Below are 12,700 nucleotides of genomic sequence, written 5' to 3' on the forward strand. Positions count from 1 at the left end.
AATTTTTGAAAACTTTATTTCCAATTTTAAAAGCAATACATGTTTATTGCAGAAGACCTAAAAAATACAAAAAATAGAAAAGAAGAAAGTAAAAATCAGCTGCAATCTCATGAATCAAAGGTAACAATGATTAATACAGGCATACCTTGTTTTATTGCTATTTGCAGACATTGCGTTTTTTACAAATTGAAGGTTTGTGGCAACCCTGTGTTGAGCAACTCTATCAGTGCCATCTTTCCAACAACATTCACTCACTTCATGTTTCTGTGTCACCTTTTGGTAATTTTCGCAATATTCCAAATTTTTCATCATTATTATATATGTTATGGTGATCTGTGATCAGTGATCTTTGATGTTACTGTTGCAATTGTTTTGGGGTGCCAAAAACCATGCCCATATAAGGTGATGAACTTAATCAATAAATGTTGTGTGTGTTCCAACTGGTCCACTCACTGGCCATTTCCTCCATCTCTCTCATGAGCACAATTAAGTGTTCTGAAATTCCCGTTCTTCGCAGTGTTATCCATAGTTTGTTATGATCCACACAGTCAAATGCCTTTGCGTAGTCAATAAAACACAGGTAAACATCCTTCTGGTATTCTCTGCTTTCAGCCAGGATCCATCTAACATCAGCAATGATATCCCTGGTTCCACATCCTCTTCTGAAACTGGCCTGAATTTCTGGCAGTTCCCTGTCGATATACTGCTGCAGCCATTTTTGAATGATCTTCAGCAAAATTTTGCTTGCGTGTGATATTAATGATATTGTTCTGTAATTTCCACATTCGGTTGGATCACCTTTCTTGGGAGTAGGAATAAATATGGATCTCTTCCAGTCAGTTGGCCAGGAAGCTGTCTTCCATATTTCTTGGCATAGATGAGTGAGCACCTCCAGCGCTGCATCTGTTTGTTGAAACATCTCAATTGATATTCCATCAATTCCTGGAGCCTTGTTTTTCACCAGTGCCTTCAGAGCAGCTTGGACTTCGTCCTTCAGTACCATCGGTTCCTGACCATATGCCACCTCTTGAAATGGTTGAACATTGACTAATTCTTTTTGGTATAATGACTCTGTGTATTCCTTCTATCTTCTTTTGATGCTTCCTGTGTCGTTTAATATTTTCCCTATGGAATCCCTTTACTATTGCAACTTGAGGCTTGAATTTTTTCTTCAGTTCTTTGAGCTTGAGAAACGTTGAACTTGTTCTTCCCTTTTGGTTTTCCATCTCCAGCTCTTTGCACATGTCATTATAATACTTTGTCTTCTCGAGAGGCCCTTTGAAATCTTCTGTTCAGTTCTTTTACTTCATCAATTCTTCCTTTTGCTTTAGCTGCTCAACGCTCAAGAGCAAGTTTCAGAGTCTCCTCTGACATCCATCTTGGCCTTTTCTTTCTTTTCGGTCTTTTCAGTGACCTCTTGCTTTCTTCATGGATGATGTCCTTGATGTCATTTCACAACTCAGCTGGTCTGCAGTCACTTGTGTTCAATACATCAAATCTATTCTTGAGATGGTCTCTAAATTCAGGTGGGATATACTCAAGGTCATATTTTGGCTCTCATGGACTTGCTCTGATTTTCTTCAGTTTCAGCTTGAACTTGCATATGAGCAATTGATGGTCTGTTCCACAGTCGGCCCCTGGCCTTGTTCTGACTGATGATGTTGAGCTTTTCCATCGTCTCTTTCCACAGATGTAGTCAATTTGATTTCTGTGTGTTCCATCTGGTGAGGTCCATGTGTGTAGTTGCCATTTATGTTGGTGAAAGAAGGTATTTGAAATGAAGAAGTCGTTGGTCTTGCAAAATTCTATCATTTGATCTCCAGCATTGTTTCTATTACCAAGGCCATATTTTCCAACTACTGATCCTTCTTCTTTGTTTCCAACTTTCGCATTCCAATCGTCAGTAATTATCAATGCATCTTGATTGCATGTTCGACCAATTTCAGACTGTAGCAGCTGATAAAAATCTTCTATTTCTTCATCTTTGGCCCTAGTGGTTGGTGTGTAAATTTGAATAATTTTTAGATTATAGGTATAAAACTCTGTGACCTGCATTTTTCAATCAAGAGTCCTACTAATATGTGCTGAAATGCTGTTACTTTAGCATGTCACCTCTTAGACTACTGAGGAAATCTGGCCATAACCACCCCAACCAAGAGAGCAGACTTAGGATCATCAGTAATGACAGAACCAGTAATGACACAGTAATGACACAATATGCCTGTACTAATGGCAGTGTGGAGGTGTTTACCCTCCTTTAACTTCACAAGGGGGGAGGAGAATCAAGATCAACAGCTCAAGACTGATTCCTATGAGGTGGAGGTCAGACGTACCTCCTCTCACCAGTCTTTTTATCAACACTGGCACCAGTCATCCTTCCTATGGCACTCTACTCCACTGCTTGGTTCAATAATTTATTTATTTTTCACAAATAAGATCTTTTATTTGTCACCATTAAAAATCTGAATTTTAAACAGATTCTTGAACAGGTGATTCATAGCCATCAGCTCTTTCAACTTTAGCACCTGTCTCCTCTCCAGTAGCTTTTCGAGAACTACTACCTTCACCGTGAAGCTCCATGAGCTTTCTGAATTCAAACTTGGGCTTCTTCAGCATTTAGTTTTCTAACAAACACATCGTGGAGAGGATAAATAGATTGGCAAGACTTTTCTATGTCTTTCCTAATACTGTCTGAAATCAATTTGTAGACCACTTTCAAGTCATTTGTCTGCACTTCTCTGGGCATGATTTCCATCATTTTCTTCCGGGTTTGGCGGACTTGGTGCTGAGCATAAGAAGTCTTCTGAATCTGATTGTTGCATTTTTTAGTAGAGCCAACACAGAATGGATGAAGCAAATTACCATCGGTAGTCTTGACATCAACATGAGCTTCAGTCATGGTCTGCCATTTTTTGACCATGGAGCACATTTTGTCATTGGTAAGATCCATGCCATGGAAGTTGGTCAGGCAGTTTTTACCCTGAACATCCTCAGTAATTAGCTTGAATTTTCTAAATGTAACTTCATTACTGTGCAGGTTGGCAAGGCTCGCTTCACCCTTGAGACTATCAGATGCAATTTTTATACCTTGAGTTCTTGTGACTAGTGTTTTCCCAAAATTTCTTATATTAAACATAGTTGGTGCTTTCACATCATACCAATCTTTCTTAGAAAATGTATCAACCACTTTCTTCTTGGCTCCTTTTTGGCCACCTTTTGTAAGGTGCTTGTTCTTGCTGATTGCCATGGTGCTGCTCAGAAAGCCAAAAGGGTCAACAATTTATTGCAACGGCTACACAGAACTCACAGATCATACTTACAGTTATGGGGCTTATTATGGAAATAAAAAGTTACAATTCAGGATCAGGAACAGCAGGCTACAACCTGGAATCAGGATCAGGAAGCATGTAGGCAAAGTCGCCCTTCCTCAGTTCAGGACAGCACTCTCAGCTCCTCCTGGCCATACAGGGCTCCTTTCAGCCCCCTGAGGACAAGCTCCTCTTGGCCTCCTCAGTACAGGCTCCTCTCTGCCCCCTCAGGACAAGTGCCTCTGGGTCCCCTTAGGACAGGCCCTCAGCCTTTACTTGGGCCTAGCCTCTCCCCTGCTCGGTCAAGGGTAACAAAGCTCTTTTGCTCCACCAGTAAGTGCCCAGAGGCACCCTTTTCTGCCAGGAAGTCTTCTGCCTGAAGGCTTTCAGTCTTCTCACTCCATGGCCTGCCAAACAATTTAACCTGAATTTAATCAGGAGGAAACAATCAGAAAAATTCTGAGTATGGGGCTTTCGACGAGAGGACTTGCCTACACTCTTCACAAAAGTCAACGTTATGAAAAACAAGAGGCAGGGGTGGGGACTATTCTAGATTAAAAAAGACAGAAGAGACTTAGCCAAATACAATGCATGAACCTTGACAAGATCCTGTGTGTGTGTGTATACATACATACATGCATATAACCTGTCACTGTCGAGTAGATTCCAACTCATAGTGACCCTATATGACAGAGTAGAACCACTCCATTGGATTCCCAAGGAGCGCCTGGTGGGTTCAAACTGCTGACCCTTTGGCTAGCAGCCATAGCACTTAACCATTATGCCACCAGGGTTTCCATGTGTTCTCTCGTGCACGAGTGCATGTGTGTATGTATATACATGTATGTATATGTGTGTATGTACATGTGTGTGTGTATATATATATGGAAACCCTGGTGGCATAGTGATTAAGAGCTATGGCTGCTAACCAGAAGGTCGGCAGCTCAAATCCACAAGGTGCTCTTTGGAAACCCTATGGGGCAGTTCTACTCTTCCTTTAGGAAGAAGTACAACCAGAATGCTCCTTAGAAGCAAGGTTGGAGAGACTACGTCTTACATACTTTGGACATATTTTCAGGAGGGATCAGTCCCTGGAGAAGGACATTATGCTTGGCAAAGCACAGGGTGAGCGGAAAACAGGAAGACCCTCAACGAGGTGGATTGACAGTGGCTGCAACAATGGGCTCAAGCATAGCAATGATCGTAAGGATGGTGCAGGACCTGGCAATATTTCGTTCTGTTGTGCATAGAGTTGCTACGAGTCAGAACCGACTCAACGGCACCTAACAACAGCAATGTACATTTTTGAGACAATTAGGGAAATTTTTTTAATAGATTACATACCTGATTGTATTATTGAACTAATGTTCGTTTAGGAGTAATAATAGCATTCAGATTATGTGGGGAATTGTCTTATTCTTAGGAGATATATGCTAAAATATTTAAGGATGACATATCATGATATCTGTAACCTACTTTCAAATGTTTCAGCAAAGAAATAAAGAGAAGGAAAAACAAAGCTATGGGAGAAAATGGTAACAACTGAGGTGATGGGTTTATATGTGTTAATTTTACCATTTTTTAATTTTTCTGTAGGTTTGAAAAATTAGACAGTAATAGGGAGGGGAATGTTGAGTGTTGGGAGGGAAGGTTTTTTGAGCAATGGCCCAATTAGTCCAAGATGGCTTATTTGAGTCATGGACACTGATTGCCTCTACTGCCCAGCATGCCCCTCCACCAACATCCTGTTTACCACTTTGGGAAGTTTGTCAGTGCCTGCTAAATTGCTTCCCATGGAGAAACACTGTCCCGTGTCTATGGATTTCACTTCTAATTCTAGACTGCCATTTTGCAGGGCTTAAATTCAACTAGAAAAAAGAGCTTCCCAGATTTATCTAGGCTTCAAAAAAGTTGGGAAAATGTGGGCAATATCTAATAGTTTACGGGGGGAAAAAAAGAAAAAGAAAAAGCAATCTAGCCACTCTGGAGGTGAATTTTTCTCAAAAGAACAAGGACTTGCAGAAGCTTTCAAGAGCAGCAAAGGATTTATTTTAGCTTTGGTCACAGAATTTTCACGTACTTTCACTCACTTACCATTTGTGATGGTTACAGTTGTGTGTCCACTTGGCTGGGCCCTGATTCTCAGTGGTTTGGCAGTAAAGTAATGATGTAGTTTGGCAGTTATGTAATGATGTAGTCATCCTCTATGATGTGATCTGATGTGACCAGCCAATCAGTTGTAAGGGGAGTTTCCTTGAGGGTGTGGCCTAAATCCAATATATATATATGGACATTCTGGAAAAGCTGGCTTGCTTACTCTAGATCTTGTATCTGGTTCGCCACCATCTGACCTCTGGCTCTTGGGACCTGAGCCAGCAGCCTACTGTATTGCCTGCCAATCTTAGATTCATCAGCCTCTGCAGCCCTCGAGCCAAGCCACCTGCCATCTGACCTGCTGATCTTGGGTTCATGAGCCCCTGCAACTATGTAAATCAGGAGAAGCCTCCAGCCTGACCACCTAACTCACAGACGGTGCTTGCCAGCCTCTACAAAGCTATTTCCTTGATATAAATCTCCCCCCATACATATATATATGTATAAACGTATATGTGTATTATACACACATATATATACATGTACATACATACATATATATATTTATCTGCTTCACTGGTTTTGCTTCTCTAGAGAACCCAGCCTAAAACATCATTCTCGAGATTTAAAAACTAAACTGATAGATAACTGTTCTGAGACAAGTAGATTTCAGTTTTGTTGTTATTCTCAGCTGAGTGTCCTTTTGGACTCTGAAGTAAAAGAACAAACCAGTTCTGAATTCCTTGGGTATTAAGTGATTTCCTTGCATGCCCCTTCCTACCTGCTCCACTGCTTCCCAATTCTGAGAAAGAATCAAGAAAATGCCTAGGGAAACTTCTTGTAAATATCACTGGATCTCAGTTTTCTCATTTGTAAAATAAAATATCTGAATTTGATGATCTCTAAGGCCTCTTTTTGCTTAAACTTTGACTGATTCTGTATTAGGTTGAACATACAGAACCAACTTTGTCTGTGGTCTACGGCGGGAAGTGCGAAGGAACTGGTTAGGGACTTGCCGTGTTTCAGCATTTTTATTAAAATCCCACATGCCTAAGGTTATATGCATTTGTTGATTAAAATTTCCTTCTGGAGATATTTCCAAAGACACAGAGAAGGAAATTAACATATTCAGAGACAACCTGAACACACGGCTTAGTAAATAGTTCTTTAACATGGTACCTTGCTTGCTAGGTGATACATATGATTAATCCAAAAATGAGGTTTTTCCATGAATGCCAGAGATAGCTTTCTAAAATGTAAATCTGAGCAATTTGATCTCATGCTTAAAATCCTTCTGTGATTGCCATCATTTGCAGGACAAAATGCAAACAAACTGTAAAAATGTCATTCATGATATAATCAATTCTGTCCTTCACTGGTTCTGAATTTCTTGGCATTCAATAAATGTTGTTTAACTGAAGAAATGTATAAATGACTGTTATGGATTGAATTGTGTTTCCCAAAAATGTGTATCAACTTGGCTAGACCATAATTCCCAGTATTATGTAAATATCCACCATTTTGTCATCGATGTGATTTTCCTATGTGTTGTAAATCCTAACCTCTATAACACTAATGAGGAAACCCTGGTGGCGTAGTGATTAAAAGCTAAGTCCACTAATCAAAAGGTCGGCAGTTTAAATCTACCAGGCACCCCTTGGAAACTCTATGGGACAGTTCTACTCTGTCCTACAGAGTTGCTATAAGTTGGAATCCACTTGAGGACAACGGGTTTAGTTTTTTCTCTTTAATAATGTCGATGATGCAGGATTAGAGACAGTTATGATAAAGAGGCAGGTCTCAATGTACAAGATTTGTTGTACATTGAGTCAGTCTTTTTTGAGATATAAAAAAGAGACGTGAGCAGAGAGACAACTGGTTGGGGAGGCTCAATACCACCAAGAAAGAAGTGCGAGGAGCAGCGCATCCTTTGGACCCAGGGTCCCTGCACTGAGAAGCTCCTAGGCCAGTGGAAAATTGATGACAGCGACATTCCCCTAGAGCCGACAGAGAAAGAAAGCCTTCCCCTTGAGCTGGCACCCGGAATTCAGACTTCTAGCCTCCTAGACTGTGAGAGAATAAATTTCTCTCTGTTAAAGCCCTCCACTTGTGGTATATCTGTTATGGTGGCGCTAGATGACTAAGACAATGTCTAAAGGAAAGGAAACCAAATTCACTGCATCCTGGACTTCTCTGAACACACCACTGATGTCACAGCCACTTAGAATTTTTTGAATTGGCAGGATGTTTAACAATCCTCTAGTGCAAGCCTTTTTGCTTGACTTTCCTTTAAAATATTCCTGACAAATAATAGTTTATTGTTTACTTGAATACCTGCGATGGTAGGGACCACATTATTTCATAAGACAACCCATTCTATCTGGAGGAAGCTTTGATAGGATTTATTATAAACACCCTGCCACCCATTTGTCAGTTTGTCCTACTGTGGTGACCTGAGCATTGCTTTGATGCTGGGAGATGTGCCATCAGTATTTCAAATAGTAGCAGGGTCACCCAGGTGGACAGGTTTCAACATTCTTCCAGACTAAGATAGACAGAAAGAAAGACCTGGTGATCTACTTCTGAAAATTAGCCAATGAAAACCTTATGGATCGCAAGAGAACATTGTCAGACGCCCTTGTTTTGGACACATCATAGGGAGGGATCAAATTGCTGGAGGAGGACATCATGTTTGGTGAAGGAGAGGGCCAGCAAGGGTTTGGGAGTTCCTCAGTGAGACGAATTAGCACAATAGCTGTAAAGATTGACTCGAACATGCCAGCAGTCTTGAGCATGATGCAGGGCTGGGCAATGTTTCATTCTGTTGGCATCACAAGTAGGTGTGGGGTGTGCAGACTGCAGCAGGTGACTGTCCATAAAGTTTTTGTGCAGCATTTCATCAGAAATTTATTGTTTCTTATAAAATATACCTGTAGTTAGTTATAATAACAAAAACATGTCTCATAAGCCCAGCTTACATGTATCAATATACCTACAAGGCTAAAACTCTATGCTAATTTAGTTTTCGAACCTTATAACGAGCTCTGGTCAGAGCTGTCATTGTTATCCAATTACAGTGATACCTGGAATCGTGTGGTTTCGTCTGCATGTGCTACAAGTACACGCTGTTGTTTTCATTGCCGCTGGTGTTTTTATAGTCACTGATGTCAAATTTTCTGGTGTTTTAGCTGCAATACTGTGATAACTAGTATTTGTGAACTTATATCAATAACTTTTCTGATAATGAAGTAGTAATTAAAGGAAAGGAAGAAGAGTATTTATGAGCAACATTAGTACAGAAAACATTACTAAGGATTCTGTATAGTCTATTACGGGTGAATGTCCATGGGTGGGGGGGTGACACCATGAGTTACCACACTGGGTGATACCAGCTGTTGTGATGCCGCTAGCTGTACATAAGGTCTCCATGAGTAGGAGTGGACTTAATGGCAGCCATCTACTTACATATCTACTTACCTGTCTTATCTATCTCATACACCATTGCTCCTCTGTAAAGGGCCCCCTATCTCTGCTCCTTCCCCTGGCCCTCAGGGGCCAGAGCAGGGGTCTGGTGGGTTGCTCGTGGTGGCAGTTCCTAAGTGAGGATTTGAAGACCAGAGAGAGGGGTTAAGAGCAAGACCCACACTACGAGCAAAGCCAGTCCAAGAGACAAGAAGTCAGCACTGAGCTTGCAGAGTAAGTACTGTGTTCACAACTGGAGAAGATAAACTAAGGTACCAAAGCCAGGGAGATAGCTGAAGCAAACAGGAAGGTGGAAAGACGGGGAAATGGGTCAGCTACAGAACAAGCACCAGGTGCTGAGCTGCTTGTTTCACTGAAGGTTCCCCCTGCCACCACACACACGTACATTTTTGTTCCGATACTTCAGGTTCTAGGAGGTTGAAGGAGACAGCACATCCTGAATGTGCTTTGGGCTAAAACTTCTGTGAGGAGCACTAAGAACTCCAGTCACATAGACGACAATTTACCTTAGTGGTCACTGAAGTCAGGCAGTCTGCACCTGCAAAAATGTTTTCATCTCTTATAAATAGTTCTTCCTTTGTTTAGTAGGATTCTGAGGATGGTAAGCATTCTCAGCTCCCTCTTCTGTGTTGATTTTTCCTCCCTTTTCAAGTCCTTTCATATATTCAGTGATTTATTTTTCAAAAACAAGAATAAGAACATCAACCAAGGTGCTCATCAACAGATGAATGGATAAATAAATTATGGTATATTCACACAGTGGAATACTATGCTTTGATAAAGAACAATGATGAATCCGTGGAACATTTCATAACATGGAGGAATCTGGAAGGCATTATGCTGAGTGAAATTAGTCAATCAGCTGCAAAGGAGTAAACATTGTATGAGACCGCTATTAAAAGAACTTGAAAAACAGTTTAAACAGGGAAAAAAATATTCTTTGGTGGTTATGAGAGTGGGAAGGGAGGAAGGGAAAGGGGTCCTCACTAATTAGACAGTAGATAAGAACTATTTAAGGTGAAGGGAAAGACAACACACAATACAGGAGAGGTCAGCAAAACTGGCCTAAAACAAAAGCAAAGAAGTTCCCTGAATAAACTGAATGCTTCGAAGGCCAGCGTAGCAGGGGTGGGGGTTTGGGGACTGTGGTTTCAGGGGACATCTAAGCCAATTGACATAATAAAAACTACTAAGAAAACATTCTGCATCCCACTTTGGAGAGTGGCGTCTGGGGTCTTAAACGCTAGCAAGCAGCCATCTAAGATGCATCAACTAGTTTCAACCCACCTGGAGCAAAGGAGAATGAAGAAAACCAAAGACACAAGGTAATTATGAGCCCAAGAGACAGACAGGGCCACATAAATCAGAGACTACATCAGCCTGAGACCAGAAGAACTAGATAGGGAACACAACAGACAATCCCTGAGGGAGCAGGAGAGCAGGAGGATGCAGACCTCAAGCTCTCGTAAAAAGACCAGACTTAATGGTCTGACTGAGACTAGAGGGACCCCAGAGGTCATGGTCCCCAGGCCTTCTGTTAGCCCAAGACAGGAACCATTCCCAAAGCCAACTTTTCAGACAGGGATTGGACTGGACTATGGGATAGAAAATGATACTGATGAGGAGTGAGCTTCTTGGATCAAGGGCACACATGAGACTATGTGGGCAGCTCCTGTCTGGAGGGGAGATGAGAGGGCAGAGGGGGTCAAAAGCTGACTGAATGGACAAAAAAATACAGAGCGGAGGGAAGGAGTGTGCTGTCTCATTAGAGGGAGAGCAGGTAGGAGTATACAGCAAGGCGTATATTAGTTTTTGTATGAGAGACTGACTTGGTTTATAAACTTTCACTTAAAGCACAATAAAAATTAAAAAAAAAAAAAAAGAACATCCTATGTAAAGAGATTCTCCATCAAGGCAGCCTACACAGGCAAGTTACCTTTTCTTTGAGGGATTCCCACATGAAAATGGCACATAACTCAAATATTTCATAATTGAAGATTAATCCTTACCAATGTTTAGTTTATAAGCTAAAGAGCCACAACCTGTAGAAATAGTGTAACATAATAGTTACTATTAATTTGGCTTAATGGCTTTGAAATTGTGCAATTTTGGGAAGTTTTTATTTTTCTTAATGGTACGAGAGAATCCTAAGGTGGCCCTCAAGATTCCAGTCCTTGATGTATACACCCTCATCTTCAAAGTCAGCAATGGAGAACTCATACTTTGAATCTCTCTTGCTGGGAAGAGCCCTGTCCCTTTTATGGGCTCACATGATTATGTCGGCCCACCAAGGATAATCTCCCTATTTTAAGGTAAGCTGACTTGGGACGTTCATTGCATCTGAAAAATCTCTTCACAGCAGAACTTAATGTTTATACAGTTTGATGAATTTTGACAAATGGATACACCTGTATAACCATCACCACGATCAAGACAGAATATTTTCATCACCCCAAAAAGTTTCTCATGCCATTTGCAGTCAATCCTTCCCACTCCCACCCGAGGCAAACGCAAAGCTGTTTTCTATCACTGTAGATTAGTTTTCTCTATTCTGGAATTTCATATGAATGAAATCATACAGCGTGTAGTCTTTTTTGTCTGGCTTCTTTGAGCTCAGCATAATGATTTTGAGATTCACCAATGATATTGCAAGTATCAGTAGTTTATTTATTTTAATGGTTGAATATATTCTTGAAATGTAGTGTTGTCAGAAGACACCCAGTCTGCTGGCTCGAAGCTCGTACTGCTACCACAGTCTCGTTTTGTCTCTTGCTGTCTCCATTGTTACACTATCTTTGTCTCCTAAGCCTAGCAGGTACTTAGCACAGGGATACTGAGTCCAAAGGATGTGCTTCCTCTCAACTCTTCTTCTTGATGGTAGTGATGTCCTCCTCAATCTCTGTGCGATTGGTCCTTTTATAAGCCTACTCCTCCCCCCAAGATGACAAACCGACCAATCCTTTCTGTAGGCGAAGGGAAAGACAGTTTGCTTAGTAATAGATCAATCTCTGCAAGAGTTTTATGCACCTTATTCGCATAGTAAACTTCCAATCCCTTTCAAGATTGTGGTCTAGCAAATCATCTTGGCAGAACTACAGACCCAGGCCTAGAAAGGCCATATATAGAGAACCCTGTTGCACTGCAATTCTATTGGTATTCATTTATGAATAGGAACTCTGGTTGTTTCCAAAACTGCTTTCTAGAGTAGTTGTGTAATTTTGCATTGCTACCAGCAATGTATGTGTGTTCTAGTTGGTCCTCAACGTTGTCCACATTTGGTGTTGTCAGTCTGTTTAGTTTTAGTCATTCCAGTGGGTGTGTAGTATTTTCTCATGATTTTAATTTACATTTTCCTAAAGACAAGACTAAAGATGTTAAGCATCTTTTCATGCACTTATTTGCCAAATGTGTACTTCTTTGGTGAGGCATCTGTTCATATCTTTTGCCTATTTTTTAAAAAACTTGGATAGTTATTACTGAGTTTTGAGAGTTCTTTATGTATTCTGGAGCCCTGGTGGCACATTAGTTAAGAGCCTGGCTGCTGACCAAAAGGTTGGCAACTCAAATTCACCAACTGCTTCTTAGAAACTCTTTGGGGCACTTCTACTGTGTCCTGTAGGGTCACTACGAGTCAAAATCAACTCGACAGCAACTTTTTATTTTTTTTTTTAGTGTATTCTGGATACAATTCCTTTGTCAGATATATATATTGTGGGCATATTTTTTCCCAGTCTTTATCAAGAGCCAGGTGTTGAGGTGATAATTAGAAAAATGAGCCAAACTGAAAGTAACAATTAAGCCTTTATTCACTTAAA

The 12,700-nt window shown here is 40.8% G+C and overlaps 1 pseudogene; it reads right to left on the minus strand.

Annotated features, from left to right (window-relative positions):
- Nucleotides 1-2,436: 2,436 nt before the first annotated feature.
- LOC100668490 (small ribosomal subunit protein eS1-like) lies at nucleotides 2,437-3,284 on the minus strand (annotated as a pseudogene).
- Nucleotides 3,285-12,700: the final 9,416 nt, after the last annotated feature.

This window comes from Loxodonta africana, chromosome 22, assembly GCF_030014295.1.
Source record: "Loxodonta africana isolate mLoxAfr1 chromosome 22, mLoxAfr1.hap2, whole genome shotgun sequence".
In the NCBI taxonomy this organism is placed as follows: Eukaryota; Metazoa; Chordata; class Mammalia; order Proboscidea; family Elephantidae; genus Loxodonta; species Loxodonta africana.